Source organism: Portunus trituberculatus, chromosome 42 (assembly GCF_017591435.1).
Source record: "Portunus trituberculatus isolate SZX2019 chromosome 42, ASM1759143v1, whole genome shotgun sequence".
Taxonomy (NCBI): domain Eukaryota; kingdom Metazoa; phylum Arthropoda; class Malacostraca; order Decapoda; family Portunidae; genus Portunus; species Portunus trituberculatus.
The window spans coordinates 9289438-9298653 of record NC_059296.1 but is presented as its reverse complement, the minus strand read 5'-3'; the positions used below and the strand labels follow the sequence as shown (position 1 = coordinate 9298653).

The 9216-nt window shown below is 44.9% G+C and overlaps 1 non-coding gene across 1 annotated transcript; it reads left to right on the top strand.

Annotated features, from left to right (window-relative positions):
* The first annotated feature begins 1181 nt into the window (after positions 1-1181).
* Trnad-guc lies at positions 1182-1253 on the top strand. The gene has a single exon. It is a non-coding gene; the product is annotated as a tRNA-Asp (tRNA).
* The last annotated feature ends 7963 nt before the right edge of the window (positions 1254-9216 follow it).

Sequence of the window (9216 nt, the reverse complement as noted above, 5' to 3'; positions counted from 1 at the left end):
TCAATGCCCTTCACTATACAATGCTCCTTAGGGCCTGGACTGACGTGAGTTGGCGGGGGAAGAAGGGAAATGGCAGTGTAAAAGGATACTACCCCACACCACCTCCTGGCCGGGAGAATCGAACACTGAACTCCAAGGCTGTCAGCTGGGCATGGTAACGACTGCGCTACCCTTTAAAGAAGAAAGAAAAGAACAAGAACAAGAATGAGAAGAACAAGAACAAGAATAAGAACAGTAGCATCCAACAAACACTAACAAAACAATAATAATACATTAAATTTGGTATGTAATCTGTGTGTGTGTGTGTGTGTGTGTGTGTGTGTGTGTGTGTGTGTGTGTGTGTGTGTGTGTGTGTGTGCATGACGAGAGGGTGTTCCCGTATACAGCCGCTGAGCGTGTGTCCGGCGCTTCAGGCTACACAGCTACAGGAATCAGCTGTAGGTAGGTAGGTAGATGTGAGGAGCTGTGCGGCGGCTGGGAGGCGGGATGGGTGCGGGGAAGAGAGGCGGGGAGACTTGCAAGGAGGTTCTCTTTTTTATGTATGTATAAGGGAGAGGGTAAGTCAACGTGTGGGGTGCGAGGCAGTGAGAAATACATGGCGGAGTTAGGACTGGGTGGTGAGGTGGGTGGTGGGAAGGTGTGGGAGGGCGTGGGAAAGCTATGTGGCGTGTGGATAGGAGAGACTAAGTGGCGTGTGTGGAGGCGAGGAACCGTATATGGGTGTTTAGGAAGCGAGGAAGAGTTGGGTGAAGGGTTGTGCATGGGGAGGTGAGGGGCTGCTGGGAAATTAGGGAGAGCAGGTGAGGGTGTCGTGTGGGCGGGGAATGGGAGGGTGAGTGGAGGGTTTCAGTGCTGGGAGGGAAGGTGAGGCAAGTGTGGAAGAAGTGCATGTGACCAATGTATTCTCAGGTTTCAGCTGGAGTCTGACCGCAGCCCGCGCAGTAACCTTCCCCCGCCACCTGGAGCGAGTACCGGGGAGGCCGCCAGGAATAGAAAAGCGCACACACACACACACACACACACACACACACACACACACACACACACACACACACACACACACACACGGAAAGAATTAAAATCTATATTATATTTCTCATTCCTTACTTTCATTTTCTCAGCTCTTTTTTTTTTTTCCTTTATCTTTGAATTTCATTTTTCTTTGATTTTCTAAGATCCAGTCCTCGGTAGTATAGTGGTTAGTATCCCCGCCTGTCACGCGGGAGACCGGGGTTCGATTCCCCGCCGGGGAGGAATGCATTTTTTTTTTTTTTCTGTCCCGCATAGTTTATTAGCAATGAAAGTCCAATAAATATCTTCATTATTGGCTGAATTATCTCCTAGTGTTCGTTCCCTTCACACACTCTTCTTCACCTCTCTTACTTATTATTTTCACTCATTATTATCCTTGTTTTTGCTGTGCTTCCTCTGACTATCATGACCCTCTTCTTCTTCCTCCTCCATTGCTTCCTTAACGCACATTACTCTATCTCTTCATCCACTTCATTAGTTACTACTATTCAAATCTTAATAAAACCAACAATATATCTACGCTGACACCATCCATTTGTCCCTCACAAGTCTAAAAAAAAAAAAAAAAATCATGAACTATAAATTAAACGCGCCTCATTACAGTTTATGAATACCAAAAGAAATCCAGCCTATCACCTGTCGGGAAAAAATAAGGTAAGAAAAGTGTGACAGTCATGGAAAAATAAAGGTATTGGTTTTCTTTATCTACCTGTAAATGGTCATCGTGAAGAACTGCAATATGAGATGAAGTTATTTATAGAATGTTAGGTAGTTTTTATTTTAACATTGAAAACTGGAATTGCTCTCTCTCTCTCTCTCTCTCTCTCTCTCTCTCTCTCTCTCTCTCTCTCTCTCTCTCTCTCTCTCTGACAAGTAAAGGTTTGGGTACATTTTCCTCCACCAACATCACACACACACACACACACACACACACACACACACACACACACACACACACACACACACACACACACACACACACACACACCTGGGCTGTCACAACCTTGGCCTTTCGCTCCACCGCCACACCTGCTGCCCCCACGTTCCCTCTACGGCTTGTATGTATGCAAGTGTGTATGTATGAATGTAAACCTGTCCGCCTGCACTACTGTGGTCCTAAAGGCAGGTTGCGTTGAAACTGCTTGGGGCGAATAGGGAATAAGGCCACGGAAGAGGAGAGGAAGGAAAGTGCACGTGGTTAGGAGGTGTTAGCGTGGGTTGATATAAGGAAAATGTTGCTTCAGTTTGGTGGCGTTGGATTCCTCATGTGTGAGTTTTGCATAGAGTATCGGGGGCATTGGATTGTCTTGTGAGGGTTTGGATTCTTCTGTTACGTCGCCTGATTGTGTTTGAATAGATAATTTTATGCGATTAATTTCATATGTTCATTTATTTTTTACGCGTTTCAGTCATCCACGTGTTTACTACTGCTATTATTACTACTGCTATTTCTACAGCTACTACAACTATTACCACTACTACTACTACTACTACTACTACTACTACTACTACTACTACTACTACTACTACTACTACAACTACTACAACTACTACAACTACTACAACAACTACTACTACTACAACTACAACACTACAACTACTATTATTATTGCTACTACTACTACCACTACTACAACAACAACAACAACAACTAAGACTATTACTACTACTACTACTACTACTACTACTACTACTACTACTACTACTACTACTACTTCCACCACCACCACTACTACTGGACCGTTTTTATGTATGAGTATCGATGAGAACTTATTATTTTCTATTCTTAGGTCTACTTGTCATTTGTCTATCTGTATACCTGTCAATCTGCCTTCTATCCTCTCTCTCTCTCTCTCTCTCTCTCTCTCTCTCTCTCTCTCTCTCTCTCTCTGGCAGCGATAATTCTGGCTAAGCTTGAGGCATGATCCTAATCCTGCAGCATTTCGAGTACTGAGTCTCTCGCTAGATTACAGATGATTGAAGCGAAGCCACGTGATTGTAAATAACGGGCTAGAGCTGGTAAGTTCGGGCCAGGTTCCTCTGAATACCAGGGGAGAGAGGAATGACGCTGGGATTACAATGCTAGTGTTGGGAAAGGGAAGGAAACAAGGTGATACTTTGAAGGAGAAAAGAGGAAATAAAGGGTGAAGGGAAATGAAGAATGAAATTAAGGAGATACGGATGTCAGTGAAGGAGGAAGAAAAGGGGGACGACTAGAAAGGTAGCTTGGTAAGAAGGAAGAGAAGAAGAAACGGGAAAAATCATACAGATGAAAAGGGAAGACGGAAAGCAAGAGGGAAGGAAAAAACAGGAAAATAGGAAGACACAGATGTAGTTATAGAGGAGGGGAGGAAGAAGAAAGGGGAGGGAAAGATGAATTAGTGGAGGAAATGAGGGCGGTAATAATGGGCTGGATATCTATAACTGTGCCATTATCGCTATCACTGTTGATAAAAGGAGAATTATTTACACAGCATTCACCTTCATCTTTCTCGATGATTATACACATCCTTCTATTCATCTAAGATTCCCACTACTTTTAAAACCACCATCACCACCACCATCACTACCACCACCACCAATGCTGTCACTATTACCTCCGCTAACGCTCCCAACATCACCATCACCACCAAATCACCACCATCACTGCTACAAGTGGTATAGATGTAATTGGCACTGCTTCACCACCATCACCACTACCACCACCACCACTACCACTAAAATCATCGCTATATTTGGCACTACCTTTGAATGCAGCGATAGTGGTGGTGGTGGTAATGGTGGTGCAGTAGATTTATGTATGTGTGAGCTTACGTCATCATCAGAGAACACCTTTCTAACACTGTCCCCTCCCCTTTCTCTCCCTGCTTCTCCCTCTCCCTCTCTCTCTCTCTCTCTCTCTCTCTCTCTCTCTCTCTCTCTCTCTCTCTCTCGCTCTCAGCTGGACAAGAACAACGTTTTCCTGACTCCAATCTTCTGGTCACAGGTAAAGAGCGTTTCATTCATACTGACAGACACACCTGGGCGAGATAGGTGACGGTGGAGGGATGGACAAGAAGAGTAAGAGCAAAGGAATGAAATGTGATGTTGAGAGAGAGAGAGAGAGAGAGAGAGAGAGAGAGAGAGAGAGAGAGAGAGAGAGAGAGAGAGAGAGAGAGAGAGAGAGGATGTAGTGGAGGCGACAGGAAAGTGATGTGTACAGAGTGGGAGGTGAGGGGGAGAGAATGAGGTAATGCAAGGTACAGGAGGTGGTAGTGGTGGTGGTGGTTGCTGGGTGGAGGGGCCGCGGGGGGTCTGCCAGCACATGTGGTTTGGCTTCCCCAGCTGCTTCCCCTTCCCCTCCCCCTTCCCCTCGGCTCCCCCCGCACCTTTTTTCAATGGCCGCAGCACGTCCCCAGGGACAGTGTTGCCAAATGAACGCCTCAACAGTGACACCAAAACCCTCTTTGCACAAGTGTATTCCATAAGTGGCTGTAGAAAAGTAGCACCTGAGAGTGTGGCCGGCGTGGTGGTGGTGGTAGTGAAGGTGGTGGTGGTGGTGGAGGACGGTGATCAGCTGGACAGGAAGCGAACGAAGCAGAGCGTCCGTTTGACGACCAAGCTGTTTGTTTACCAGTGAAAGGATGGATTACGCTGCCGTGAGGGTTTAGGGATGGGAGGCAAGGCGGGGGCTGGGAATGAGGAGGGGAGAGGGAATGAGAAGCTAAGGAAAAGACACTTTACAGAATCATCGTTTGCACACACACACACACACACACACACACACACACACACACACACACACACACACACACACACACACACACACACACATGCTGGACTTCATATCAAAATTATTGCAAAAGAAAAATTGATATTTACCCATACCATAAAGGAAAATGTCCCAAAAGTCAAAGATACAGATCTCGATATATCGATAGTTTAGTCATGAGCATGTGGGAAAGAGTACGATTGCTAATAAATAATTTGGGGGGCCACGCTTGGCTGCGCTGAGGTTGTGGTACAGCTGTCTTGGTTGGTGATGTCCTTTTAACCACACTACTCAACACACCACTCTGTCTCTGGAAGTGTTTTGCAACCAAAATTGCAGGTGTTTTGCCACCACGTGAGTCTGCACACACACACACACACACACAGGCTGTCCATACTACCTGTGATATATGTACTGTGATATGTAATACACACTCTAAGGAAATGAAACCTAAGTTTTGCTTATTCTAGGTGTGTGTGTGTGTGTGTGTGTGTGTGTGTGTGTGTGTGTGTGTGTGTGTGTGTGTGTGTGTGTGTGTGTGTGTGTGTGTGTGTGTGTATTCAATGAGTACTAAAAATGTAATGCAATTAGCACTTTTCTGCATTCGCATATATATCAGTAAAATTAAACTAGGTAATCTAGTTCAGCAAATTATGGCAAACTTGTTGGATCGTTGCACTGCAGGGCATCCTCCTGTACACCACATGCAGCACACCCCTCACGGCGTTCCCAGGTAAGCACAATGCAACAAAACCGGCGACAAAAGCCACAACACAAAGGTACACACACACACACACACACACACACACACACACACACACACACACACACACACACACACACACACACACACACACACACCACCTACAAGAGAGCAACAAGACCCGGTAAATACACACAAGTCACCAATACAAGAGCTAATCAAGGATGAGGCAGAGAGTAGAAAAAAGAGAAGAAAATAACTTAGACGAGTTGAAGCTCAGTAATACAATGCGTTTTTCTATTGATACCCTGAGAGCAGCGCGGGCGTGCTGTGGGCGTGGTGCAGACTTGGTGTGGGCGTGCTATGGAGACCCCAGGTGCCTCACGTGATCGACATCCATCCGTCACGCTGCTGATAATTAGTCGCCTCATCCGCCACGAGCCGCATGAGGCCCATCACGCGGCGCCAGGTGTGTGTGTGTGTGTGTGTGAGAGAGAGAGAGAGAGAGAGAGAGAGAGAGAGAGAGAGAGAGAGAGAGAGAGAGAGAGAGAGAGAGAGAGAGAGAGAGAGAGAGAGAGAGAGAGAGAGAGAGAGAGAATCATGTTGATAAGAAATTTTGAATTTTTCATATGTATAAACGAATGTGACTTTGGCTGTACACACACACACACACACACACACACACACACACACACACACACACACACACTTCGAAGGTTTCAAAGTAGTACTAAAAATATACCTTGCAATAATTCTGCAAATCTTGTAGATCTTATTAAGTAGTGTGACCTCACGAATGCCATGTGTGTGTGTGTGTGTGTGTGTGTGTGTGTGTGTGTGTGTGTGTGTGTGTGTGTGTGTGTGTGTGTGTGTGTGTGTGTGTGTGTGTGTGTGTGTGTGTGTGTGTGTGTGTGTGTGTGTGTGTGTGTGTGTGTGTGTGGGAAGTAAATGGTCTCTCATAATTCACCGTAGAGTTGGACTGCGTGGACTTACCAACTCGATTTTCCGCCACGTTTTAATTACACGCCATGAAAACAAAATGATAAAAAGCAAACTGATAAAAATTCATCTCTCTCACTCTCTCTCTCTCTCTCTCTCTCTCTCTCTCTCTCTCTCTCTCTCTCTCTCTCTCTCTCTCTCTCTCTCTCTCTCTCTCTCACTCGCTCAATATCCACGTGATGAGGCAGGTGGTCAGTCAGTGGGAGCGAGGCAGGCGCTTTCAGGCCTTCGGATGGACACGCTCAGATGACCCACATCGATATAATCACGACTACTTGTGTGTTGCCGGCATTCACCTCTCCCTCTCCTCTCTCCCTCCTCTCCCTCTAAACCCTGAATACCCGTCTACCCTTATGACCCCACCCTTCTCTCTCTCACACACACACACACACACACACACACACACACACACACACACACACGTTGCACCTAATAGAGGCAGATGTATTTCAACACGTGTATCAAATAACAATACTTATCCGGGAAAATCCTATTACGTACCACTAGACCAGACGCCAGGCCGGAAAGGTCACGTGTTATTCAGACTTCCCTGGAAAATGTCACAAAACTAAATATGCAAAGGCAGCTCACGTAGACATTTCCTCGCGTTTCTTTTCCTTGATATTTCCATTTATTCTGCGTTCATCGTAGACTTATGAAGGTAAGAGTCACGTTTCTATATCATGTTATTCGTGTTGGTTTTCTGATTCGTTTTTTTTTTTTTTTTTTTTTGAGAATTCAGAAACATGTTGAGTTACATTACATTAGTGGGTTTACACGTGGGAGTTCTTCTGACAAAAGAAATAATGCATATACTATTCACTTATCATCCTTATTCATAAATTTTCATAGTTTTTTTTTCTTTTTAAGCTTATCAATTCATAGCTAAGAACATAATTGCTGACTCTATTTCATTTCTCTCCTTTCTGTGAACCCCATTTCTATTTCTTCTTTCTTTTATCTAACAAATTACACTTGTGCTATTTTTACTTTTTAAAACTCCCAATTAATTCAGCCCTAAGAACTTAATTACCGAGTCCTTTCCAGCTTTTTTTATGATTTTGTTAACTAATTTCTGTAACACTACTTTGATCTAATACATTTTTCCCATGTTATTTTAGCCTCAGTAGTGTGTAAGATTGAAAACGGTCTGCATGTGTTGGCAAGACTGTTCACGCTAATGTATGTACTCAGTGTGCGGTTGTGGGGGTTGAAATGAGCTCTTCCCTTGCACCACTCACCCACCAGACACTGCAAGCAACACCGGCCCAGACTGTGACTCGAGGCGGCGCTACACACCCACTCATTAGGTCTCCTCACCCTGCAGCCTTCAAAACATAGCAGGCGACCACCACCAGGCCTCCTCCTGAATGACACAGCGACGTACGTATACTCGTACAGTGAAGATTAGAAATCTCTCTCTCTCTCTCTCTCTCTCTCTCTCTCTCTCTCTCTCTCTCTCTCTCTCTCTCTCTCTCTCTCTCTCTCTCTCTCTCTCTCTGTGTGTGTGTGTGTGTGTGTGTGTGTGTGTGTGTGTGTGTGTGTGTGTGTGTAAAGAGATTTTCAGGAGATAAGATGGTTTAAATCTTTGATGGATAGAAAAAAATCGACAAACATACACGATTTAATCGAACATAAAGTAAAACTGTAGCAAAACGTTCAGCTACTCCATCACTCCCTTCTCTATCAGTGGATTCTCTCAATACGATGTTCAAATATTACACTACCACCATATTAAATAAAACTCGATGAATGGGTAAAGATCACTAATGGGTAAAGATCAAAAGAAAACTAGGAAAGCTACTGGACACTATCAAGACTGAGTGAAGAGGGAAAAGAGCGAAATACTTTAGAAGTCAGTGCAAATTCTACCACGACTGTATATACATTCCTCCCCAGCCTCACTCACTCTTACGAGGTTAAGTTTATTAGGAAAAGCAGCATATATGGCCAGAGGTTCAGCTCATGCCCGATCACACTGTTGCCCCAGAGAACCACAGCATCAATAATTTATACATTTTTATTACGGCACCATGCAGTAGTGGCGGGTTGTAAACGCACTGAAGGCAAGGACCGTGTGAGTGCAGACAGATGGTGGTTTAGAGTGCTATCTTGTTTAAAAGGCAGTAGATCTTCCTCTCCGTGCTCCACTTGTTACAGGACGCAGTGAAGAGTAGGGTTAATGGGCTACTTCTGGACGAGTCTTCAAAACATTAGGGCGATATGCAAAAGAAGGTCTTGATTCATGGTTCTTTAAAACAAGCTGCGTCAGCATTTTGTATCAGAGAGTTACAAAGGTCATGTTTTCTGATGTCTACCTATTAGGCACGACGTATCAATAAAAATGATGAAGTGGCCCAGTGATAACATTCCGTGGACACACACACACACACACACACACACACAGAGAGAGAGAGAGAGAGAGAGAGAGAGAGAGAGAGAGAGAGAGAGAGAGAGAGAGAGAGAGAGAGAGAGAGAGAGAGAGAGTTACTTAATTGTCCAGTTAGACCACCAGACTGACAAACACACGTAGAAAAAATGACGGGAATACGGCACAACTAGCACACAAGAGGAATTATGTACCAAAAATAAAATGTACACAAACGTAACACAAGAGCGCCAGGCAGTATTGGATCTTTCTCGGTGGCAGAGTGAGTGGTGGACTCGCCCGACACACTTGGGGCAGCGCCTTCACCTCAATTTATCACCCAGAACAGCTGTGTCAATGCCC